Below are 26000 nucleotides of genomic sequence, written 5' to 3' on the forward strand. Positions count from 1 at the left end.
AAAAATTATACAAATAATGATCAAATAAATATGTTGTCGGTATAGAGATACCGTAATACAAAAGCGTATAAGAAATGTTAGTTTGTTGCATTTATAAACAATATTATTATTATTATAGTATACAAATACAAGGCTGTCATTACCCCATCAGATTTGGCCCTTTCACAGTTTTTTTAAATAAATGCATTTAATTAAAAACCATAATAATTAGATGAATTAGGAGCAAATAACTGCAATCCTCATATTATTTAAAGGTAAATAAAACCATTAATGTAGAGGAAAAAAATAGCCGCCATTCCCCACGTTCCCCTACTAAAATGATTTATGTACAGACTATAATATATATTATATTTCGATACCTACAATAATTTTAAAAACCGTATAATAATTTTCATTAGGTAGGTTAATAATTAATTAACAATGCGTGTGTAACAGATTACTGTCTGTTCAACCCCGGATACGAAAATGTGGTGTCATTGTCTCGTGTATGAATCTTATGTAATAACTATACATTTTAAAAGCTTTGAAATTTAAAATTATAGATTATAACGTTTTTTTAGTGAAAATTACTGCGAGCGTTATTACTTATTCATATTCATACAATTTTTAAAAGTATTTTAAAATGTTAATTACGATTATAAATATATAATATATTAATAATATGAACTTACTCGACGACTTTGAGGAAGACTTCGGTGTTGTGGAGAGCGTGTGGGTCATAGTGAATGTTTGTAGAGAAAAAGGAAAACCTTGATTTTCCAGTAAATGGACATGAGGACAGGGACAAAGAAGAAATACGTTTTCGGTGGGCGCTCTGCAATTGACTCCGAGTGACATATTATTTGCCATACCCCAAGCATTCCCGTACATCGGTATCACATGCTGTTGGTGTTGCATTCCCCACATCTTATAGCTCATCATATTCCATGTATTTACTTGCTGCAGAAACTGTAACCGCTGATGGTCCTGCCAGATGTTATCTGTACGAAATGGCACCAATGAGTGCTCAAGCTGGTCAATGTCAGGTTGCTGTAAACGATTCTCTGCCAGCAGCGCATCGTCATCGTGAGTAGTCGTAGCGAAGAGCACATTGTCGGCAATCATTTCCGTAGAGAATTGCAAGTCTGGAAAAATTTCAAAACATATAGATACCTATTCAAATTTGGCTTTCTTGTCTATTGCCACCACGATAAAACACATCCCATTTGATACCCCGCAACTACAGTTACGCTAAAAACAATTCATTCCGATCGTCCGAAAATAATGTTTCTAAATATAAGTAGCTAACAAAAAATTGCCAATCGCTTTACTTATCAATATATATTAACATAAAGTCCAGAATATCAGCTAGAAAAAAATACCACTTAGATTTTTTTTGATACTTATAAATATGATTGTAAGCCACTTAAAAAATAACTAGTATTCACGCAGTATAGACATTAAATATATTGTGATTTTATTGTTTTTAAAAATAAAAACAGTAACATACATTTAAAGTTAAATAATAAACCGTGAGAAAATTTTTTTTTATATTTATTTTAAGATTTAAAATCATAGAATAAATATAAAATAAAAATAGGAATAATATATTTACCTTCGATTTTGGAGTTGTCGCTGAAAATGTTACAATTTTCGTTTAAATCCATTTTTTAATGTTTTAATATTATATATCCTTCAGTAAAAATTGGTCAGGTGACAATTTGTTCAGCTGTTAATGCCAGAATAATAATAGTGTAGACAAGATATCATATAAAGAATGATTTAGTGTCTGCAGAGTCCGTCTTAAGGCGATGCGAATCTGACTGAGTATCGAGAGCGCACCGCACGATTATTATTATTATTATATATATAGGTATGTCCCGAAGGCGTGACTGAGCTGCAGTGATATTTGGACCACCTACTCCCCCGTCCCGTGATCGGCAAACAACCCTTAGTCACAGGTCGCAAAAATATTCTCACTTATTCGTACACTGTAGGTGGTAGTGGGGGGGCGGTCGCATCCGGTATTCGCCATCAGCTCATGGTTTTCGCATTTTGTGTACGCCACCGGCCACCGCACCCGTTTTACTTTCAACGTTATTAAATTAGCTGGGCGTCGACCAACAATTGAAATTATTAGCACTGTCTCTCATACAAACGGCTAACGCGTCTACACTCACTTGTTAAGATTGAGAGGCCGTCCTACCGCCGCATATTTGGGTGTAAAAACTGTTTTGCGAGTATCAACATTTCTTTCACCGTATTTATGATAAAAGTACCAAAATTTCAAGATGCATAAAGAAGAAATTTATCTATGCCGTAGCGTTTTTCTTTTTTTTTGTAACATAAATACAATTTCAGATTTTATTTTATCAAACATTTGCTTTTTTTGTTGTTTTTCATTAGCTTATAAAAAATCATTGAGTAATGATATTAAAAAAAATGAAAATGCTACAGCACAGATAAAGTTCTTCGCAATGCGCTGTGAAAATTTGGTAACTCTGCCATAAATACAAAGCGAGTAAATTTGATACCCGCAAAACTATTTTACTGTATTAAGAATCGTATTTTATACAATTTATCTCGTGTGCTCCTTCTAGCGGAAAAAAAGTGAATTATTTTCTCGCGTACTCGGCGGCAACCACCTCACCACACAAACTTCCCGGTTTAGTAAAAATGTAGCGCCGTACCCACCTTGAAAACGTTAACACCATGGAGTGGTATATTATATATTATTATTATATATTATACTCTATATGCGAAATCCCGTTAGTAATAAAATAATTACAAATTAAATCATCTTACATGATTTATACCTATTATTGTCGGTCAATCGCTGCCGGCACGCCGTAATAGCAACGCTCGTCACTTTGAACGCATGTTTATAATTATTTTGGCTTATTTTGAGCTGTTTACGGACATTGTCAATTTCCATTTTTTTTAGTTTTTTTTTCTATAAATATCAATAAAATTTTATCTGTTGAGTAAAAAAGCTTGAAAATTTAATAGAAGGCTCCTAGGTTTCTGTTTCAAACGCAGATGAAAAAAATTAAATATTCATAGTCACAGTTTTTAAATATAAGCATTTAAAGTTCAAATTTTGACAAAATACAGAAAAATCACGATAATTAGCAAATTATTTTGAGTTGAGAATTCATAAACATTTTTCTTTGTAAATCTAAGATTTAAAAATGTAATATAAGATTACTCATAAGACGTTTGTCTACTTTTATCAAAAAAAAATGTCTACAAGAAACTTAAATTAAATTTTTATGAGCGTCTGAAATTTATATTTTTACAATATTTGATATTCACTCGATTTCTCATGTAACAATTTTCTTATTTTATTGTAATTAATAAACGAATGACTATAGATACTTGAAAATTTCACTGAATGTTTATATTAGCATTTTCTATACACCATCAAATTTTGAAAATAATATGACTCTTTTTGAGCTGTTGTCCGTACATTGTCAGTTCTCAAATATTTTAGTTTTTTTTTTCTATAAATATCAATAAAATTTTATTCGTTGGGTAGAAAAGCGTGAAAATTTAATGCAAGGCTCCTGATATTATTTTACGATAGCAGTTGAAAAATAGTAAAAAACATATGCACAATTTTTTTTTATAAACATTTAAAGTTCAAATTTTGACAACATTTATCAAATTTATAATTTATTATTTATTTTGTAGTTAAAAATGTATAAAATGTTTAACTTGTATAGCTAAGGATTGAAAATTTAAAACAAGGCTCCACTTAAATAGGTTATATATAAATTACTTTATTCACAATAATATCATCAAATATACTTGGTAATATCATAGGCGATAGGCTGACTGACCGTTTTCGCTCAGAATCGTTTTTATTATACAATGATATTAAATCATTGAATTCAAATTTAACACCATCCATTATAGAGTGATTCACTTGTAACCTACTGTACAGCGGAGCGACATCCACTTACCCACCTTTTTTATTTTTATTTTTTAGTACTTATTATACAAATTTTAAATTTGATGCAATTTTTTTTTGAAAAATTCTAAATTGACAATCTGCAAAAGTGGGTTTTAGAAATCCCCTTATTTTTGTTAAATAAAGTTTAATCAGTCGAAAAAAGTAATCTATTTAAATTCAAAAAGTAAATATTTTTTTAATGGTAACCTACTTTTTAAATTAATGAAAAATAAAATGATTAATAGAAGATTTTGACATTTTAAAAAATTACAAAAATAACCACTTGACTTGAATACATTTCTTTTGTAAGCATTCATTACAGATTTATTACGAATTATTGTGATTAAAGTAGTTTATTTTACTATTATAGGCATTAGTATAACAGTAGGATACATTTATTTTAGCCAAAAAAATTACATTTGAAAATGTTAATGTCTGCATTAAATATAATAATGTATTCTAAAAGTCTCAATGAGGCACCCACGAATAATATTTTTAAATTACGACAAAATAACTAAAATTGTTATTTTTGGTTTTAATATTTGATTTCATTTAAATTTGAGCTTAAAAATGTCTGTAAAAATAACATTGTTTAATGTTTATATTTTTTTTTAGATTTATGAGAATCGTTATTTTAAATTTTCAATCCTTAACTATATAAATGTAACATTTCATAATTTTTTAACTACGAAATAATTTTAAAATTTTCAAGAATTTCGTACATTTTGTCAAAATATTAACTTAAAATACCTACTTATAAAAAAAAATCGTGCATATGATTATTTAATATGTCTCAATTGTTATTATAACAACTTATAAGGAACCTTGTATTTTAACATTTTCAAGCATATTGAACCTACGAATAAAATTTTATTGACATTTAGAGAATATAAAACTAAAAAAAATTTAAAATTTAAACGTCAATTACCAAAAACGAGTAGAAAAATCTAAAAAATTTTATCATTATATTTTATCATTATGTATTAAATAAATATTTAATGAATATTTCAAGTACCCTTTGTATGAGAGTTTGTTAGTTTACGGGTGAAAATCAAAAATATAAATTCAAACGTTCGTAAAAATTTAATTTGACTTTCAAGTAAACTTTTTTTTGTTATATGTAGGCAAACTTAAGAGCAGTGTATTACATTTTAAAGCTTAGATATAAATTGAACATTTATTATGAATTTCAACCACGAAATAATTTGTTAACTTTCGTGGTTTTGATGAATTTTGTCAACATTTTACTTCAGACGCTTACAAAAAAATTATTTTAATTATTATTATTTACTCCACGTTTGGATTTTCTCAAATGTTTTTTTTTTTTAATTTACACTAACAACAACTTATTTTAAAGTTTTTTAACAAAGTGAACAATTTGTATCGATAATAATATTAAAAAAACTTATACAACTCTAAATTGTCTTGTCTATAATAATAGCTCAAAAAATGTCGTAATATTTCGAAAATGTTATGGTGCATGGAAATTGCTAATATAAACATTCAGTAAAAATGTCATCTATGTCTATATGGTTATTTTTTATACACTAAAACACAAAATTTATTTTTTTTAAAACTGGTTTTGCGTTAAAATCTCAGTTTTCCTTAATTTTTTGTTCATTTTTCTTAACGCTTTTTTAAAATTAATAGAAATTGTTTACTTTTGATCCCCCAAAGCTGCACCAACTATGATTTCTACTATATCATATTTTATGATTATTACCTTTATGAGTTAGGGCTATATTAGTATATTACTATTATCTTATTATAATAAATTTATGGATCAGATATCGCACCCTTGGAGCAAGACCGCCTCTTCTTTAGATCCGTTGTTTTGAGAAAAATCATTTTTAAGTTTCTAATTTTAATTAAGAACGTAATTTTTAAGTTATTTCAATGATTTAAACCTTATATTTAACATTATTATCTGTACTTTGAACTAGTGTAGATTACGATATTAATATATATTAATATTATTGCTATTAATAGAATTTAACTTTATGGCGGTTTTAAATTATATTTAATTATACAATAGTGCCACATTTTGATATAGTGCAGTATTACATTACGTTTTTAAATGAGTATAAGCCATAAACACTAATATGGCAGTCTTATTTTGTGGCTTTGTACATAATAATGCCACATTTTGATTTCAGTCAGTCTTGCATTAGGTGAGGTTGCATATTAGAATGTTGAGTTCCAACTTTATGCATAGAAATGGTACCTAGTCACACTAAATTTTTTGTCTTATTACTTTTGAAATGAATAAATAAATAATTTAATCAATTAGATGCTCACAAAATACAACCAACAAAATATAACCTTATAATGTTATGTTTATTATTATAATAATATCATAAAAAATTATTTAAAATAAACATCTTACATTTTATATTTTTAAAATAATGTATTATATTTAAATAATAATAATAATATTCTTTATACTTCAAATTGTACAACATAAACTAAAATAAAATAAAAAATAAAAAAATATCCGGTAACAGTTACCTAATTTTAAAGTCTAAATTATAAAAATTATGTTTTATAGGTAATGAAAAAATATATTTAACATAATACTTATTCCTTTCCTTAAAAAAAAATTAAAATACTAAGTAACAAAATAAACACATTTAACAACTTAATTAAAATCTTCATCATCAGTAGTTACAGGTGATGTATTTGAAATTGTGTTCAACTGCTTAAAAAAATAATGATATGTACCTGGTATGAATTTAGCATCACATAAATTAACAAGATCTCTTTTTTTTTTTTTAGATTTACCAGGTGGCGTTTGATACAAAGGACTTAGTTCCAATTCAATATTATTTTGTTTTGACTTTCTTGTTTTTCTTGAAACAATAATTTCCAAAAAATCATTTTGATCATAGGATGTTTTGTATTGTATTCTATCTGGTAAATCTTTAGATACTTTTATAATTTTAATGTCATTCCAAGTAACTTTTTGTCCATTTGTATTTTTGTAAAAGTTGTTTCCAATACTCTTACTCATATTTTTAAAATCAAAAAAGTCTTTGTAAATTAACTCATTGACTTTAAATGGCTTACCAGTTTTTTTAGCAGATTGAATAACTGTAGTCCATTGTTGAGGACTAAATATTGAACCACCCCTTAGTAATCTACTTTTTTGTTTTTCAATAACAGAATGAATATTGTCCCCTTCGTTCTGAGTATGGCCAACTATGAGGTATTTATGAGTTATAGATGGTATGTTCAAATGAGTAACTGCATATAAATAAAGACTAATCATAAATTTGTTCTTTTGCTGTCCACAACAATTATCTGAGTAAAATATGGTGTGTTTATTGGTACAAAATTCAGTTAAAAACATATAAATACAGGTACTTATTTCATTTGCTCCCCTTTTGGCTTGATCTTCATTCCACAAGTAGCAGTTGGCCTCCACCTCCCCCATATTATAAACTGTTAAGTTATAAGTGGCAAATTTTCTTGAATAGTAAAAATTTGATACTTTGGCTGATGGTGTTGTTAAAACACTTTGAAGATCATAACATGCTACTATGGTACTATTTTTGTTCTTAAATGCTAGCTCTTTATCATTATTTTTTTCAACTCTGGATAACCTAACCTAACCTTTTCACAGTCATTACTATTATTAAATTTTTCACAAAATCCACACTGGTCCTTTTTAGGAATAAAAAATCCAATATTAAATTTAGTATTGAAAATATATGAATATGTAGAAAATTTACAAGATGGAACTTTATTAGCTTGACATTTTGCATCAAATAATCTCCACATCTCAGCAATAGTTAGTGATCCATCAATGAACTCCCTAGATGTTTGATTTCTCAAATAATGTGATTCAATGCGTGCAAATGAATTAATATGATCACAAATTTGATTTACTATTTCTAGAGCTAACTTTTTGTTGTTTCCATGTTTTCCTCTCAAATCACCCTCTACAAAATTAGTTGTTCTACCTCCTTTTAACAATGCTGTTCTTACAAACCTGTCTCCAATATTTAAGGTTGCCATGAAAAATTTTTTACATACTCTTTTATTTACATCATCAATGGGCAAAAAAAAACTGCTATTGGATAAACGAGTAGATCCTTCTTTTTGATATTTGTATTTAGGCATTACAACAGTTGTACATTTTACTATAAAAGCCCTTTGCTTAGAAACATCTGCCATTAGCCAAAATAATTCTAACAATTTTTCCCTCATGGTGTTTGTAAAATGTATAGTACATTTATACTTACATTTATCAGTACATGGTGGTTGTAGTTGTTTTTTATCAAAATTACGCCCTGTACTAGTAGTATAAGATTGACCTGAATTCCTTTTGATTTTTCTAATATTTCTTTTCCATTGATCAACACATTTAATTCTTTTACGTGTAACTATTTTTTCTTTAATAGCTACACCTGCTGTATCACTTTCACAAAGTTCAATATTATTTTGGATACTAGCAATATTAGTGTTTTTTTCATTTTCAACATTTTGAGTTAATATATCAATACAAATATTATCATCATACATAATATCATCATCTGAAGGTGGTATTATTGACGGAGATGACTTATTTGGTTGGACCCAATCTACATCTTTGTCAGTATCATCAAATTCAGAACTAATGGATTCTAATAAAATTAAAATAATCAAATAAATAAATAAAAATTATTATTAAAATATTAATAAATCTTTATTACCACTTATAGCTGATATTTCAAGTAAATCATTCGACACAGTAGATTTTAATAATGGTACAAATTCTGTTGCTGTATTCATAATGATAGTGTCGTCTGTGCATTGTGGTGGTACATTCTGTTTATTGTTAAGCCAATAATGAACTTTGTGAACGCAATCAATTTCAGAATCATCAATAATAGCATACTCTAAAAAAAAAAACATAATGTGATAATGTTGAAATGTGAAATGAAAAATATAATATGTAATTTAGAAAAATTGTTTTAAATAATAGGTATAAGACAATAACATACCTTCCGAATTTGTGTTATTAACACCGCTGTTTTTCTTGAATTCCTGATTAGAATTAGTAAGTTTTATCATTTTCTTACTTCTTAGGAATAATGAAGTCATTTTTTTTAATGAAATAAATTATTAAGTTAAAATACTAATTTAATAAAAAAAGAAACAAAACATAAGACGTGTCCACGTACCACGTCCTAAATCACGAGTAATGAGTAAACACATTAAGCAGAAATGCAAAATACACTGCACGCTAGTTGTAGCGTGTAAACAATGACGCAGGTTAGATATTATATAAATAATAATAATAAATTTAAACGTTATAATAATCGCATAAGATTATTTAATAATATAAATGACAATACTACTCGTAGAATATTATATCGACGATCGACGATTACAATATTATTATCAAGATAAATGCGCCGAAGCTAGAGAGGGACTTATCAATAAACATTTTATTTTTAAATATTATATTAATATTATTATATTAATAGAATCATAACACAACAAACAACAATTTCAGTGCAACCGCCAACCAGTTAGTTTCTAAAATCATTATTGTAACGTTGTCATTGTTGATTATGAGAAAATAAAACCGTGATAAAACCATTTAATCAAGAAAAATGTAATACTACACTGCCATGGTTTGAGTTATTGTATTTAAAATTATTATGATACAAATGAAAAACTGCCATATACCTAACTATGGCAGTCTTCAATATTACTTTTAAGGTCACTGGTAATAAAAATAAAAAATATAAACCGCCACAAACATAATTATGGCAGTTTTAAATTTTAAAAACATGTTTAAATTTTTATTTAACTCAAAGTAATACACGTGTATTAGAAATGTGGCAATATTACATTCATTAAAACGAAAAAAACAAAAAATGTTATACTGACACAAATCTGTGACACTGAATGTAATCATGATATCGTTTGTGGCGGTCTATCATTTTGTGTTAAAAAATTTTGCGGTTCTGATGATATATCAATCTAAAAATAGCCAAATTTTGAGTTATGGCAGTCTGGTTCCAGGGGTGCGATATGGTGACGTCTTAAATATTATTTGAATTATTTTTTTAATTAGGCAATCGTTTTATAATATGATAAACGCAAAAAAAAAAATAAATATTGTCAATGTCAAACGAATTAAAAAGAGCAATTATTTGAATATATAATATAATACATATACGCACATACAATATTTTCTATAAACGTTTAAAGTTAGAACTATATTTAAATGTTTAGTTTTCATAGATTTTTGTTTTTACATAACGTCGGCTTAATTCGCAATTATCGTAACTCCAAAATGACTACTTTTCAGGAAGAATAAAAAATATCTCATTAATTTAAAAACATTGTTAACAGATAACTGTATTTGTTAAAATTTATTATTTATTATTTTGTTGATCTTTTTGAATAATTTATATATTTATTAGAATAATTGAACTTGTGAAAGGAGTTACGACTTTTTCTAAAAAAAAACACACATTTTCAGGAGTTATGGTTTTTTCTCTTTTTATTATTTATTTGTAATAAAATAACTTAATTTTTCAGAAACAAAATATAAAATAATAATTAATAGAAATATAAAATGTTATCAGCCTTGATTATAATATAAAGAATGAAATAACTGAATTTTTCAGTAACAAAATATAAAATAATAATTAATAGAAATATAAAACGTTATCAGCCTTGATTATAACATAAAGAATGAAATAACTGAATTTTTCAGTAACAAAATATAAGTAATAATAAAAAGAAATAAAATACATTATCAGCTTTGATTATTAGTTATTACATTAAGAATAAAATAACTTTTTAAGTATAGTATTTTTAAGTAACAAAATGGTAAATATTGTACATCTATAACAAATACATTTTTAATTAATTTAAGTAATTTATTATTATAAAATTATATCATTAAGAATAAGATTAAAAATACCATAATTAATATTTATTCTTTGGGCAAATTGTCATAAAAAGAGTGATAATCTTTTTCCATTGATGCTTTTAACTGTTGTAAGTGTTCATATTTTTCTTTTTTTATATTGATTCTATGAGTGTGTAATGGTGGTAGTGTCTCAATACTTAATGGGGTTTGTGTAGAGCTATTCCTTGATAAAAGAAGATTGCTCCAGTCTTCTGAAAATCTTAGTTTATAACTTACATTTTTATTACCTTCATACTTTAAAGCCTTTATTTCAGTGACCACTGGATCACCTTTCTTGTTTCCAGGGCGAATTGATTTAAAAATTGAAAATTCTTGTTCAATCTTGTGGTTTTCCACGTTTCTTTCTTTTTTTTAAAAATGACTCAGGCAGTTCAACAGTATCTGATTCTTGCACGTTAACATTATAAGTAGTGTTTAACAAATCTTCTTCATCTTCAGTGTTATTAGTATTTAAACTTGCTTCTATATCTGAACCATAAGGTGAGGTAAAAACAATAGTGTTAACTTTATATTATACATTTATTCTTAATATTATATTATAATATAGATAATAGATAGGTACCTATGTCATAATAAGGTGCATTGACTGCATTGAATATAAATGGTTGCTCCTCTGAGTGGTTTCCTAATACAAGATTATTGTCTAGCACAACTTCATTATTATCATTAACTACCAGGTCAACTACAGTTTCAGTACCTAAAATACATTAGGTAGATATGTTACAAAAATAATAGTACTTACTTAATATTATACATTTATTCTTAATATTATATTATAATATAGATTATAGATAGGTACCTATGTCGTAATAAGGTGCATTGACTGCATTGAATATAATAGGTTGCTCCTCTGAATGGTTACCTAATACAAGATCATTGTTCAATACAACTTCAACATTATTATTAACAGCTGCAGAAGTGTCAGTATCTACAATAATATTATAGTTTTATTTTATATTTTATAAAAAAAATATGTTGTCCTCATAATAATAGTGGTTAAATTTTAAGTAGACAATAAAGTATTATTAAATTATTGATGCTTTACCAGTATTTGTATAGTTATTTGGAACTAAACTTAACAGTTTTTTTGTTCTTGATCTGGACGTCATTATACTTCAATATTATAATATAATATCAAAAACTAAAAATATTGTAATTTGTAACGTCTAATTTTGGATTAATAATATTTTATCACATGTTATGGAGATACGACAATTTCCCTTGGTTGGAGGCTACATGGAGTTAAGATAATTTCTTCGGAGCTTTAACAGCTGATTCATGGAAGAGAAATTGTCTAATCAGAGTGAGAATGGTTTTAAACGATGCGTTAATTTTTTTCTTAAAACAATAAATCATAATCTCAAAATCGTCATTTTAGAGTTACGATAATTGCGAATTAAGCCGACGATAAGTAAAATTGCAAATTTTAATAATGATTAAATAATAATATGAATAACTCCCCATATTCTTCATTTAATATATATTATGTACAATACCCAACTTCCTATATTATTATATGTTTAAAAATAAATAAGTACTTATAATATACTTTGTATGATAAGTACTTCAGGTCACCTATAAGTTATTACTTAAACGATGCAATAAATTTACTAAAAAATCTATTTAATCGTAAATCGTTATGAATTTATTATTTTACATGTACCTATTTCAAAAAGTAATTAGGTTATAATTAATGTAAATCGAGTTATGAGTCAGGTTTGTAGGCACTAAGCTTTGTTTGCTTTAATTAATAAATAGATTGCGAATTGTGGGTTAGAAACAAGCGCGCCGCGTGCCAGTACATGCGAAAATATATGTAATATAATTTACGCACGCAAGTACGTAATGGTCAACTGCATTGAAATTTGACGCGAAACGTTCAAAACGACCGTTCGTGAAATAATAATGTACCTCTCCCGCGAACACGATGGGCGTGGTTACGTTTCACCTTTTCCACGACGGCCTCTTAAAGGTTATAGGTGCCTTTAGTTGTATCATGCCATTATATAATTAGATTTATAATTTATTATATTTTGTTACTTGGAATCAGATGTTTACACGCCTAAAATAGATACTTTGATGAATTAATTTGTGCAATAAAAAAATAAGACAAAATACTAGGTTAATATTTTTAAATAAAAGTTCAACAAATTATGATAAATACTGGATACTATAACGGACTCTTACCTTAAGTTAAATGGGAAAAATAAACGCAATAAACAACAATGCAATGCGAATAATATTATGCTATGAGATTATGCTATACTATATCAAGACAGACGGAACTCTTGTGAATAATTTTTTGGTATCCGATTCTTAGCAGTTAGCACTCAAAATAAACTTCACTTAACTATATCCCCTTAACGATCAGTCGAACCGTAGTAACCGATACGAATGCGATTTTAATGTGTACATATTCTGATTATTCAAAATCAAATGTTTCTACGAATATTAAATGTAACTGTCTGATTTTTATATTCGAATAAATTATGAAAACAATAACCATTTGATCGATTTATCGAAACCAAAATGGGCGATCGTAGGATATTACTACACAACAGATAAATCGCATAACGCAAACTAAGTTAAAATATATCATTAAGGGGATTGCAAAAGGTCATTTATTTCAACGAAAATGTACTAATAATTTGTCAATCATACCAATTAAACAGATTACGCGAAAAGACTTCTGAAAATATTTTTGAATTCGTTAGTATGTCTAAAAACTTGATATTGATAAGGCCACTTTTTAAAAATGTCCCTTTAAATTCCTATATACATTTTGTTTAAATATTTTAAATGTAATAAACTTTAAATGTTGATCTTTTGATATTTAAATAAAATATCTTAAAATCGTCACTTTCGGTAGATTAGTATTTTAATATTCGGTAATTAAAATATTTAATATTCGAATACCAAGTTATAATAATATTTTTCGTCAAAAATATAGATTAGGAAATTATTAATATTAAATTATGTCATTATCGAAAATTATGGGCCAGTAAAAAAGTATTTCTTGCAGGGCCGATACAACCCGATCCGGGTTGTAAATACAGTGGCGTCATTTCAGTTTTTAAGAGGGGGGGGGGCATAAACTAAGACAACGAAATCGAAAAAAAATGAATATCGATAATCAAATCCTGGTATAAGGTCTACAAACTTACAAACATTTATTCATTTGCCATGATAGAAGAATAAAAATCTTTTATAATAATCGTTTAAAAAAAAAAAAATATCGAAAATTTATAGAACGGGCACACTTAATTATATAAAATATAAAATACAAGATATTATAAATTATAATGCTAAGTGTCGGGTTTATGATTGTATTACATATTGTTATAATATGCGATATGTAGGTATGTGTTTTAAATACGATTAAAAATAAAACGACGAATTGGCCGCTGAGTACAAATTATTTATGGTCTAAATAACAAAATATGGGTAGGTAAGTATGTCCATTGTAAAGTGTGCATTACAGACTAGTACTTCGCATAAAGATATATTTGGTTCAATTAACTGACAAATTCAATATTTCGCAAAATTCAGACGCATTATGATATTATATATAAATATATGGCGCCATTCGGATCACGGTTTTCTCTTTTTGAATTTGTAAAACGTGTCTTAGTTATTGAATTTGTAGACACTTCGTGACAGCGGTATCCGCTACCTACCTATATCCTTTCCCACGGAAATGTCCAGAATTACTTTAAAAAGACTTCATTATAATTTATATTGTTGTTTATAAATATAATGTTCGAATACAAACACCGAACTTGGGAACGGAAGATGTCAGTCTTACTACAAATACCGGTGAAAAAGATAACCATTGGGCATTAATAATAATGTGTCATATCTAAATGCACTACCCTTGTGTGGGTATATTATATTGACGGTACCTCTACCTACGTGCACAGAGAGATTCACTGTTGAGTTTAAATGTATACATATATTTATACGATATAGGCGTTAAAATACAATAGCTAGGTAGGTAGTTAACGGAAAAAAAACGAATACCCGCAGAACCCTTCAAAACAATGGGAGGTCGCGTATTCCCAAAATAGTAGGTATATATACGAAATGGCATCGACTGCTTTCAATGGAACGTGCCTATCTGTGTATACATATGTATAGGTACTACCAATATAATTGAATATGCAGCGGTATTTTTTACCGCTATTTTACACAGATCTTTAAATAAACCCCTCCAAATAAACTTGTTATGCAACGATAAAAGGTACCTTCATATATAAACATATTAAAAAATACAAAAATATCAAAATAGATGTTTTAAATTGGAAACCACATGATACATTTAAAAATTAATTAATAAAATAAAACTATTCATTTGAATCAACTTTAAACCATCACAAAAATATTATTATATTAATATTTTAATTATTATACTTCACTTACTATATTTTAATCCAAAATTAGTATTCTGGTTGTTTAGTGGTGACAAGAATGTAGATTGTGACCGATGATGACTAACAGATGACAGTTTGGTATTGTTATCAGTAGCCGAATCTTGGAAAAAATCCCTGGAAATAAAATCCCAGGAATAAAAACCCCTAAGGCTATACCTAACCGTACTGTTGGGTGCGGCTGTTAAAAATAATAATAACTAACAATAATAAAAATATATAAAATTTGAATGATAATTATTATATTACTATAATATTGATAAATAGGTACATATTAAATTATATGATATTGCTATATAAATATTTATTTATTTATTTATAAACGGTTAGGTATACCGATTGGTAATACAAATTAAAAGTACAGTAAGTTGAATCTCAATTTGACAAATATTATACTGAAATTAAATAATATCATATTAAAGTTAAAGCATAATTTAATAGTCAATCATATTATAATATAATCCACCCCAAAATGTATTTCTATATTCACCACTGGTTAATTAACTTTTTATAAAATTTAAGATTAAGATTATTATCTAGGCTTTATACACACATATTATAATATTATATAACTACACTTGGGAGTATTTAAAAAATCAATTTCTATAAAGTGTAATTATTTAAAAATAGTCATACATACTTATTACTTATATTATTATATGGATGCAGTTGAGTACTTGGAACATAATTATTATCTTTATTATAATTATCATCTTCAATGATTTCTTCGTGATGAGTGATGACTTATGTAGTTATGTCCACTAAAAATAATATACAATATAGAACAAATAATTGTCTACAATATAATTTACTATTAATACTATTGATTTGTAAGCACAGTAGTAGTGGGTACTGGGTGTCATCATGAAGATGTCGGCGTAAGTACAATGTCTTTTATTATAATAGGTCCATAATTAAAAACTAAAAGACTACAAACTTGCTATAAAATCCACATATCTAAAGTAATATTGAAAATTATAGGCTTATTGCTTAACCAACACCGAATATATAGGTACTATAGTATCAACATAACCAAATTGCCAACTACATAACATCTTCTTAACTGCCGGACACAAATTTTGCTATGCTGTACAGTTTCTATTATTAACCTAATATAAATTCACCATAATTATTCTGAAATACGGGAGCATATTATGAACGAACTGTGAAGAATTTCCATATTTTGAATCGATTTTTTTTTTTAGTTTTACTGTTAAAGTTTTTCATCTAATAATCATACTCTGATTCTTCATCTGATACGTGTAATTTATGACGTGTACTTCTAGTTCATTTATCAAAGTTATCGAAAGATAAAAGTTCTGAAGTATTTTCAGCACGAACTAGTCTAGACCGTGCCACTTGTAAATTTTCTATAAATGTATTTATGTATGAATTAAATAACTATAATATTATACATAAAATAGAAATACATTTACCAATATCTTTAGACAGAGCTCTAGTTTTATAATAACTAAATTCAATTATGGATTTACCTATGCGTTCCAGTACAACTTCAACATAGTTTTCTTCAATGAAACATACAATAATTGTCCATATATTTTACAATTTTAGATCACTGAAATATATACAAATAGGTAAAATAAAATAAAATGGTCAACGGCAATGTTTGAAGTATTAAAATTTAGAATTAGACAATAACAGTGATGTTTACCTTAAACATTAATATTCTACTATAAGTGAATGTTTATTGGGATAGTAATGTTTTTACCATCGCACTCAATTTTCATAACTTTGTTTTTAATATTATCAAATTATCAGTACAAATAAGAAGATGATAAATCATCAACTTCATAAATATTAAAAACAGTTATAATAGGTACTTATAGGACTGTCATAAAAAGCTCTTAAAATTTCAAATACTTTTCCTACAATGATTATTAGTACTATTTAGAGTAGTATATTATAAACTACTATTATTAACTACATCAAATTTTTTGGAAAAAAAAAATGAGTCGGCTATTATATCAACTTTTATTGTTATATTTTTTAGATACAACTTTTTATATTGCAACCCATTTACATGTTGTAATAAAGTGCCATTTGTGTGTATACTTTTAAGATATGGAAATTGTTTTTTAGTTTTTGAGATATTTCCTTGAATTTGATTTCTTTCATTAAAACGTTTAACAATTTGGTGTAGTGGGTTTTCATGTTTACGTACCATTTTTTTTTACGTTCTTCAAATAGTTTTCAAAAGGAAAAGCACTAATATTATTATGCTCCAAAATGTTCATAATCGTCACTAATATGAAGGAGCTCGTGAACATTATAGGACATAAAATATAGTGTATTTTTATAAACATAATATATTATATTATATAATGTTTATAAATTAAATTATTTTTTTTTTAGAATTCATTAAATATTTCTAATTTTTATAATAGCTTTATGAGCGTTTTTAAGTATTTAGGTAAATTAATATACTTATGCCGGGTTGCATGAAACCGTTCCTTAATTTTATTTAATGAATAGTTTTATTGAATCATTAAATAATTTAATGAAGCGATTTGGGTTGCACAAACAGTTGAGTAAAAATGTATTGGTTTCAAACATGATACCAAGGTTTATGTTGAAGTCTTAAGCTTATCACAGAAAATTGATAACAACTAATCAGCTGTTTTAATTTGAAAACCTAATCGGTAGTTTGGTACAAATGAATTACATTTTAGATTCTGAGCGAAGCGATAAATGTATTGATTTTACAATGATGTGTGTTTTTTTTGTGTCTGTCATCACCTTTTAGGACAGTAAAAGTGCTTGGATTTTCTTCGACATTAACTTTTCTAATAGAAAAGGAAATCTAGTTGGTACTTTGGGGGGTCAAAAGTAAAAACTTCTCAGTAGTTTTCAAAAGCGACATGAAAAATAAAAGAAAAATTAAGGAAAAACGAGAATTTTTACACAAAATCTGTATTCGAGAAAATCGATTTTGGTTTTTGGTGCAACTCTAAAACTAATGACCGTATATGACATTTTGACTGAATATTTATATTAGCAATTTCTATACACCATAACATTTTAAAAATATTTTGACTTATTTTGAGTTGTTTACGGTCATTTTCAGTTTCCATTTTTTTTAGTTTTTTTGTCTACAAATATCGATAAAATTTTATTTGTTGGGTAAAAAACCTTGAAAGGCTCCTAGGTTATTGTTTCAAAGGCAGATGAAAAAAATTAAAAATCCTTAGTCACAGTTTTCATTTATAAGCATTTAAAGTTCAAATCAGATTTGAAAATGTAATACAAGATTGTCCATAAGTTTTTCTACCTTTATCAAAAACAAAATGTCTACAAGAAAGTCAAATTAAATTTTTATGAGCGTTTGAAATTCAAATTCACATTTTTACAACATTTGATATTCACTCGAAATTCCAGTGGCGGCTATCCTATGGTGCAAGTGTTGCTTGAGCAACACATACAACATTTGGTGGGTGGGTGGGTGGGTACCAAGGTGAGTGGTTGGATGGATGTTGGGTATTTGTGTAATTATTTATAATACTATGACTTATAATTAAAAACGAAACAATACTAAAATAAATACAAGTTCTGGAATAAATCATTTTCAGAAGAAACCGTTTCCTGTAGAATGTTATTTATATTAATTATTCAACTAGTAAACTATAATAAAAATAATACCTATATGTACGGACAACGGACTAGTATTTATATTTCGGTAGTTGGTATGTCTATAAATAAAAATAGTTTGTTTATTGATATTCCGTCTACTTACCACCTGCTATACCTCCACTCCACTCTCTTGACCATTTGCTACCGATATTATGCTAAAAATATAATATTATTGAATATTGGATACTTGGTAGATACCTAATCAATTATTATTTAATAATTTTATTAGTCATTACTCATTACCATTATGTCATTATTCAAAATAGTCACATAATTTGAATTTTAAATATAATAATATCTAGTTTACAATACTTAGGAGGTAATCTTAATGTCTTTATTGGATTACAAATTTACAAATTATAAAAACATTAGTAATCGGTTATCGGTACTCGGTACATACTACACGTTGTATACTTTTTAATATTTAATAATGTTTGATGATGATGATAACGTTTGCATATGTGTTAAAAAAAAGGTAGGTAGGTAGTATGAATTCTACAAATTGGACACGCCATACTTCATCATGTAAAGTGAGACAAAACAAAATTAAAAATATATATATTTCATCATTTTACATTTTATCTCAATTATAAACTTATGTTATGCCTTATGAAAATAAAATATACTATCATTTTTGACATTATATTATAAAATACATAATATTATATACAATATTGTATAAGTATAGTAATATACAATATATATTTTTCAATTTATAAAATAGGGTGTTATAAATATATTTTTTTAAATTAATTTACTGTTATATTTTGATAACAATTAGAAAAATATGTGAACCAGTAGTCACTGATTAAATATTGGTAATTCGTATTTTCTAATAATTATGTTATGGTGGGTGGGTAGGTGGTTGTTTCCTCTGAAATATTTTCAGCAACACATATTATTTTGAGGATAGCCGCCACGTCTCGATTTCTTTTGTAACGATTTTCTTATTTTGTTGTAATTAAAAAACGTATGACTGTAGATATTTGAAAATTTCACTGAATGTTTGTATTGGCATTTTCTATACACAATAAAATGTTGAAAATAATATGACTCTTTTTGAGCTGTTTACGGACATTATCAGTTCTCAATTTTTTTAGTTTTTTTTTCTATGAATGAAACTTTATTTGTTGGGTAAAAAAGCTTGAAAATTTAATACAAGGCTCCTACTATATAATTACAATGATATTTGAAAAATATTAAAAATCCTTAGTCACAGTTTTTAGTGGTAGTAATAAGAGTATAGTAGTCCGCAGTCCTAATAATAAAATATATCAAACTAATTTAGCCATGTGAATAATAATTATTAAATATCTTTTTATTTTTAAGTTTAATTGTTTTTAAAATATTTTATTCAGACTGATGCGGTTTGGAACCAAAAAAAAAACTGAGGCCTGGTCTGAGATCACTTGTTTGTATAGTATGCAACAACAATCAGGCATCAGAATTGATGTACAATTAAAACTTTGTACGATGGACTGAAAAAAGATGCTAGGAAAGAAAAAAGTCACGATAAGGTAAATTTATTATTTTGCTGTTTTATAATTTAATATTGCTAAAATAACATGTAATTTTTACTTTATGGGTTATTTTATATTGAAGTTATTTTTATTTTTTTTATTGATCTTAAATTACACCTGCTGCAAAAGCTATTAGTTAAAGTTTTTTTTTTATATTATATTGAAGTTAAATGTTGTATTATATTCAAATTTCAAATTTTATTTTATATAATAATTTTAAACTGTATTTACTGTTTATAATTATATAATTCAACTTATCTGTTTATTGAGAACTGATTGAAAAACATATTTATTTTATTCATATTCTATATAGGTACAAATGTATATAACAGGTGGAGGTACTCACATTCCAAGTATTTCAAAATCTACGGAAAAAATTTTTGGTTTACTGGGAAAACCATTGGATCATCTAAACAATGTAGTAGATTGTGATGGTGACTACAATACAGGTAGGTAAATATATTTATTATATTGGTATTCCATGGTGCATAATGTCAATTAGCATGTCATACAAATATGTTATTAATGTCAGTTTATAATACATAAATTAATTTGTAACAATATTAAATATATAAATATTATCATTTTATTAATTAAAATGTAGATGTGGAAGATATTGTAGATGATGGAACATCAAACAATTTGTGTAATCGTGATTCAGGCATGAATAAATAATGAATGAGCATGGGCGCAACTACTAACTATGGAGGGGGAGGGTGCTTGGGAGTTCCAAATCGTCTGTGCCGGTTTCTTACAATATTGGTAATAGTAAAACTTCTGATTTTATAAATAATAATTTATGATAAATTATCAAAATATATTTTTTTTTCTAAGTTATTTTAATTTGTAATGGTCAATGGAAACATCAGCGTTTATTACATTTGGTTTATTGTTGTATTAATTGCACTGTGTACACAAATAAGTAGAATCAGTAGGTTTAATATTTCCTAGATATAAAAAAATATTCTGCGTAAATGCGTTGTGTATATGTCGCGCGTGGACCAGAGAGAGAAAACAAATGGTATGCTGAGTGGCCGCTGACATCTTCTTAAATAAAAACATTTTAGTGTGTAATAATCATAAATAAGGAAGGGTGGTTTTCATGTTGTGCTTTAGGTTTTAGCACGTCATTAATTTTACTCTAGTTGCGCCCATGTGAATGAGAATCTGAAACATCAACATTTGTTATTTGAATGTAATATAGCAACAAAGGTATTCCTTACTTTCACAATGGTGACTCTCTGATTCAGTACAGGGTAAAGGAACTAATATATGTTTTCTAAAGAAGTATATTATGTTTATTGGCTGAATGGTTTTCTTTCTGTATACAACTTATAATAGATCCTTTTGCTCTAAACCGACCTAGAGAGTACCTAGTAATCGCGGAAGTACGGAATACCTTAGTTGCTATATTACGCCCAAATAACAAATGTTGGTGTTGCGAAAAAAAAAGTAACGAGTAATTTAGATATGTAATTATGTAAGTACAAAAAGTAATTTAAATCACATATAAATTACTAACAATAAAATGTAATTAAATTACAATCAAATTACATAAAAAGTAATTGTGCTATAGCTACCTGTAACTTAAGTTACTTCCCAACACTGATGGTTTGTATATATATTTTTTTATTAATTATTGATGATTATTTAAAAATATGATTGGTTTGTTGCTTGCTTTTAATTTTTTGATTTTTTTGCTTTAGCATATGTCTTACAAAATATTATGAAGGGATATGTGATACCCTTGAACCAGAATCCAGATAATTAAATGAATCCGTTCCTTCATCATCCTGTACTCCTAAATCCAATTTGTCTGAAAATGTAATCTCCGCTAAATCTAAAAATATTATTAATGTTAATGAATCTAAGCAGATAAGTTCCAAGAAAGTGTACGAAGGTTAATCTATTTTGAATAACAAACGATTAGCAAAAACAGAAAATACCACAAAATTTGAAGATGAATTACACGGGAGCCGGTTAAAACGTCGACAGTCAATATATCGACAAGTTAAAATGTCGACGGATCATTATATCGACAAGTACAACGTCGACAAGTCAATAAATGCCTACAATTTAAATTAAAATAAGTACACAAATAATGTAAATAAAAAAAAATATTTTAGAATTATTTTTACAAATTAAATTTTACAACCAATGGAAATACGTTGATCGCATCTCCAATACAATTTATTTTTACGGCGTTGATTTTGATATAAACTGAATGTTCACGGATATATTTTCCTTTTTGTGACGGTATTAGTTCCAAATTTCCATTTTTCTATAAAAAATAAAATATAAAAATGCTTGTGGTTCGATACTTGAAATTTGTTGTACCTACGTAATTTAAGCAAAAATCAGTAAAGACATATGTTTGCAAAAAAATAAACTAGCTAAGTAGGTACTTTTAAACTTAAAAAAAAATAAACATGATTATTAATATTATTAAGTTTAATATATTATTTGTATATCATCAATTACCTATCTCATAAGAATAAAACATTATGACGGATTAGGTATTACATATATATCGGATGACAACGATGGTAACGATAAGACCGCAATAAAAATAGGACTCGCACACAGTTTTGTGCATCGTCGTGAATTCGTGCCTATAAGTTTGGATAATTATACTATATACTGTACGCATAGTAGATAGCATTTTTTTCGGTAACTGTCACTTATATAGGTGACTATTTATACCTAATGAAATATTATATTTTAATTCGATTTAAGTTCTTCATAAATTATTATACCTATAATTATTAACAGTTATATTAAAAAGATAGTGTTTCAACTTTTCAAGTTGATGTTTACATATTTTTGTAATTCATGAAATACTCAAGATAAAATTATATATTTCAAAATAATTATTTAATAAATACTGATATATTATTATAAAAATAATTACATTATAAAAATTCAGCTTGTTGACCCGTTTTAAAATCCCGACTGATTTTTTAATATTAACAGCACATACATACTAAATCGAAATGATTTCATATCTCTCTCGCACGGGAAATACTATTTATTTTATCGTTATCTGTGTATATAAAGCTATTACAGAGTATTCAGTATCCAAAAGAATACCGTTCACTTTATCTCGACGTTAAACTATAAAATGTAGTATTTTTTTTTTCGATAATTTGTACTTGTCGATATATTGACCTGTCGACATTTTGTACTTATCGATATAAGGATCCGTCGACATTTTGTACTGGTCGAAGTTTCGACCGTCGACCTTTTAACTTGTCGATATATTGACTGTCGATGTTTCGTACCAGACCCGAACTACACAGTATTATGTTAAAAAAAGCAAATGTTGACCTTGAAGTAAGTGAACTAGAAAAAACACTTATGACACAAAAAATACAATTTGAAGTGGAAAGATTGGAAAGTGAATCTCGTCAAAACAAATTTAAAGAAGAAATATTATTATTGGAACTCAAGCACGAAAAAAAATGTTTGGATTTGAGTAAATACATATGTGCAGGTATGATCATACAAATAATTAAACTATGAGCAATATTTAACTTACTGTTCATAATTTAAGCATTTAGTATAATATTAAAATGATATAATAAAATAAGTTAATTTTTTTTACATAATATTTATTTTCATTTTTATAACTTTATAACTTTATAATATTAATTTATTTATTATACTTGAATAATAAATATATAATCTAATGAATAATACAAAAAATTTACAAATAATAATATACATACATTATATTACTAACTAATAGTTACCACTATAACATGGTTTTTATGTAAATATCAGGTAAATTAACTGTCCTCTGACTAAATTGCCTGTTTGTCTTACAGGGTTCATATCAATTTCCAGAAGTAAGTCATTATCAACGGCATTTTCGTCAGCTGGCATTTCATCACATTGTTCTTTTAAAATGTTGTATAAAACAGCTGTGGCAACAATGGTCGTCATAGCCGTGTTAAGCTATGTCCGTATTCCTACAGCTATCACCGGAAATCTCCTTTTCCACACACCTTTCTACAACGATTCTTATGAGCTTTATATGATAAAAAATGATATTTTTAAATGCATAGTTTTTAAACTAAATTTAATTTCTCTGGAAGTTATTTTAATGATGGCGGTCGGAGATATTTTAATGAAGCAAAAATTATAAAAAAAAAATGTATTCGATTAATTTAATTTTAATTCCTTATAACTAAAAATTGTATTCGAACCAGATTGTGGAAAATTAAGAGTGAAAAGAGAGAAATGTAATTTCTATTAATGGTAGTATTAAATGTTTCCTAATAATAAATAATATACTAATACCTGATATTTCTTCTCAGCTTCAGTAACAGGACGAAGAAGAGGAGTCATCGTGTAATCGCGACATGGATAGCCCCCGTCTCCGAGTAACAAACTATTTCCATATTCTCAATTTTCAAACTTAGCCCTACACATACTATTATCAAAAATTGTACTGTCATGAACAGAACCTGGAACCACCTACAACAACATTTTAGATGAACAATACCCTTGTGTATTAGTTTGTTCTATTATACTATCGTAGTATTTGTATTTGTATACTTAGCCCCCCCCCCCCCCCCCCCATACAAAATTTCTGGCTACGCCACTGTATAAGACGGCGACAGCATAATATGAGGTTGCGAGTGTGCGACCTACTCTTAAGGACTGCACGTGACTGGTTTTTTTGCTCAAAACACACCTAGCACCGCCGCGTAGTGAACTGATTTCGGAAATTTTTTTTGTGTAAAAGAAACTTCTTACGGGGCGTTTTGAATTTAGATTTTTAAAATTCTATTTCTAAACCATATAGTTTTAAATTTTGGTCGTCGTTGCTGTTATGCACGTATGCCGTTCCTGTCTAAAACCAGACATAGACTTATAATCATTTACGACTTATACGTGCCTTGGGTGGCAGCGACAAAATTCCAAATTACCACTATAATAGATCCGAGCAGCCGCCTGTATGCATCAACACATGTGTTCAGTTCAACAGTAACTTTACCATAATATATAACATTAAATTTAGAAAAACAAATAAAAATATAGGTACAGTACATTTTGATGTAGGTTACACTATACAAAATTGAAAGGTACCTGTAGCATAGTATCTTAAAGTCACCAAAATTTGTATTTCTGGAGAAATGGCGAAGCTTCTATTTGTAGAACGTCGCAAATCGTTTCCAATTAAATGTAATAAAAATACAAAAGTTTCCTTTGATAGTCTATTGTAAAAATATATTGTGTATCAAATTAGGTACGATTTTACATTTTATATAACTTATTAGTTATTATAGCTATTCCCTATTAGTTACTTACCTAAACCTACATTTAAAGTCAAAATCGTTGAAATCCTCCAATGAGTTTGACCTATCCCGAAAGTATTTTGGTCTGGGTAAATAAAATAATACATCTAACACCATTTCATCATCAGAATTAGATGATGATTCGGAATCAGTTATTTTTAAAGTGTATTTAATTACCTACTTTGTGATGTATTAAATATTAATAATTAATTAATTATATACGTGGTAAGCAAG

At 27.0% G+C, this 26000-nt stretch overlaps 1 pseudogene; it reads left to right on the forward strand.

Moving 5' to 3' along the window:
• Positions 1 to 19373: 19373 nt before the first annotated feature.
• LOC132945254 (uncharacterized) lies at positions 19374 to 21138 on the forward strand (annotated as a pseudogene).
• Positions 21139 to 26000: the final 4862 nt, after the last annotated feature.

This window comes from Metopolophium dirhodum, chromosome 1, assembly GCF_019925205.1.
Source record: "Metopolophium dirhodum isolate CAU chromosome 1, ASM1992520v1, whole genome shotgun sequence".
In the NCBI taxonomy this organism is placed as follows: Eukaryota; Metazoa; Arthropoda; class Insecta; order Hemiptera; family Aphididae; genus Metopolophium; species Metopolophium dirhodum.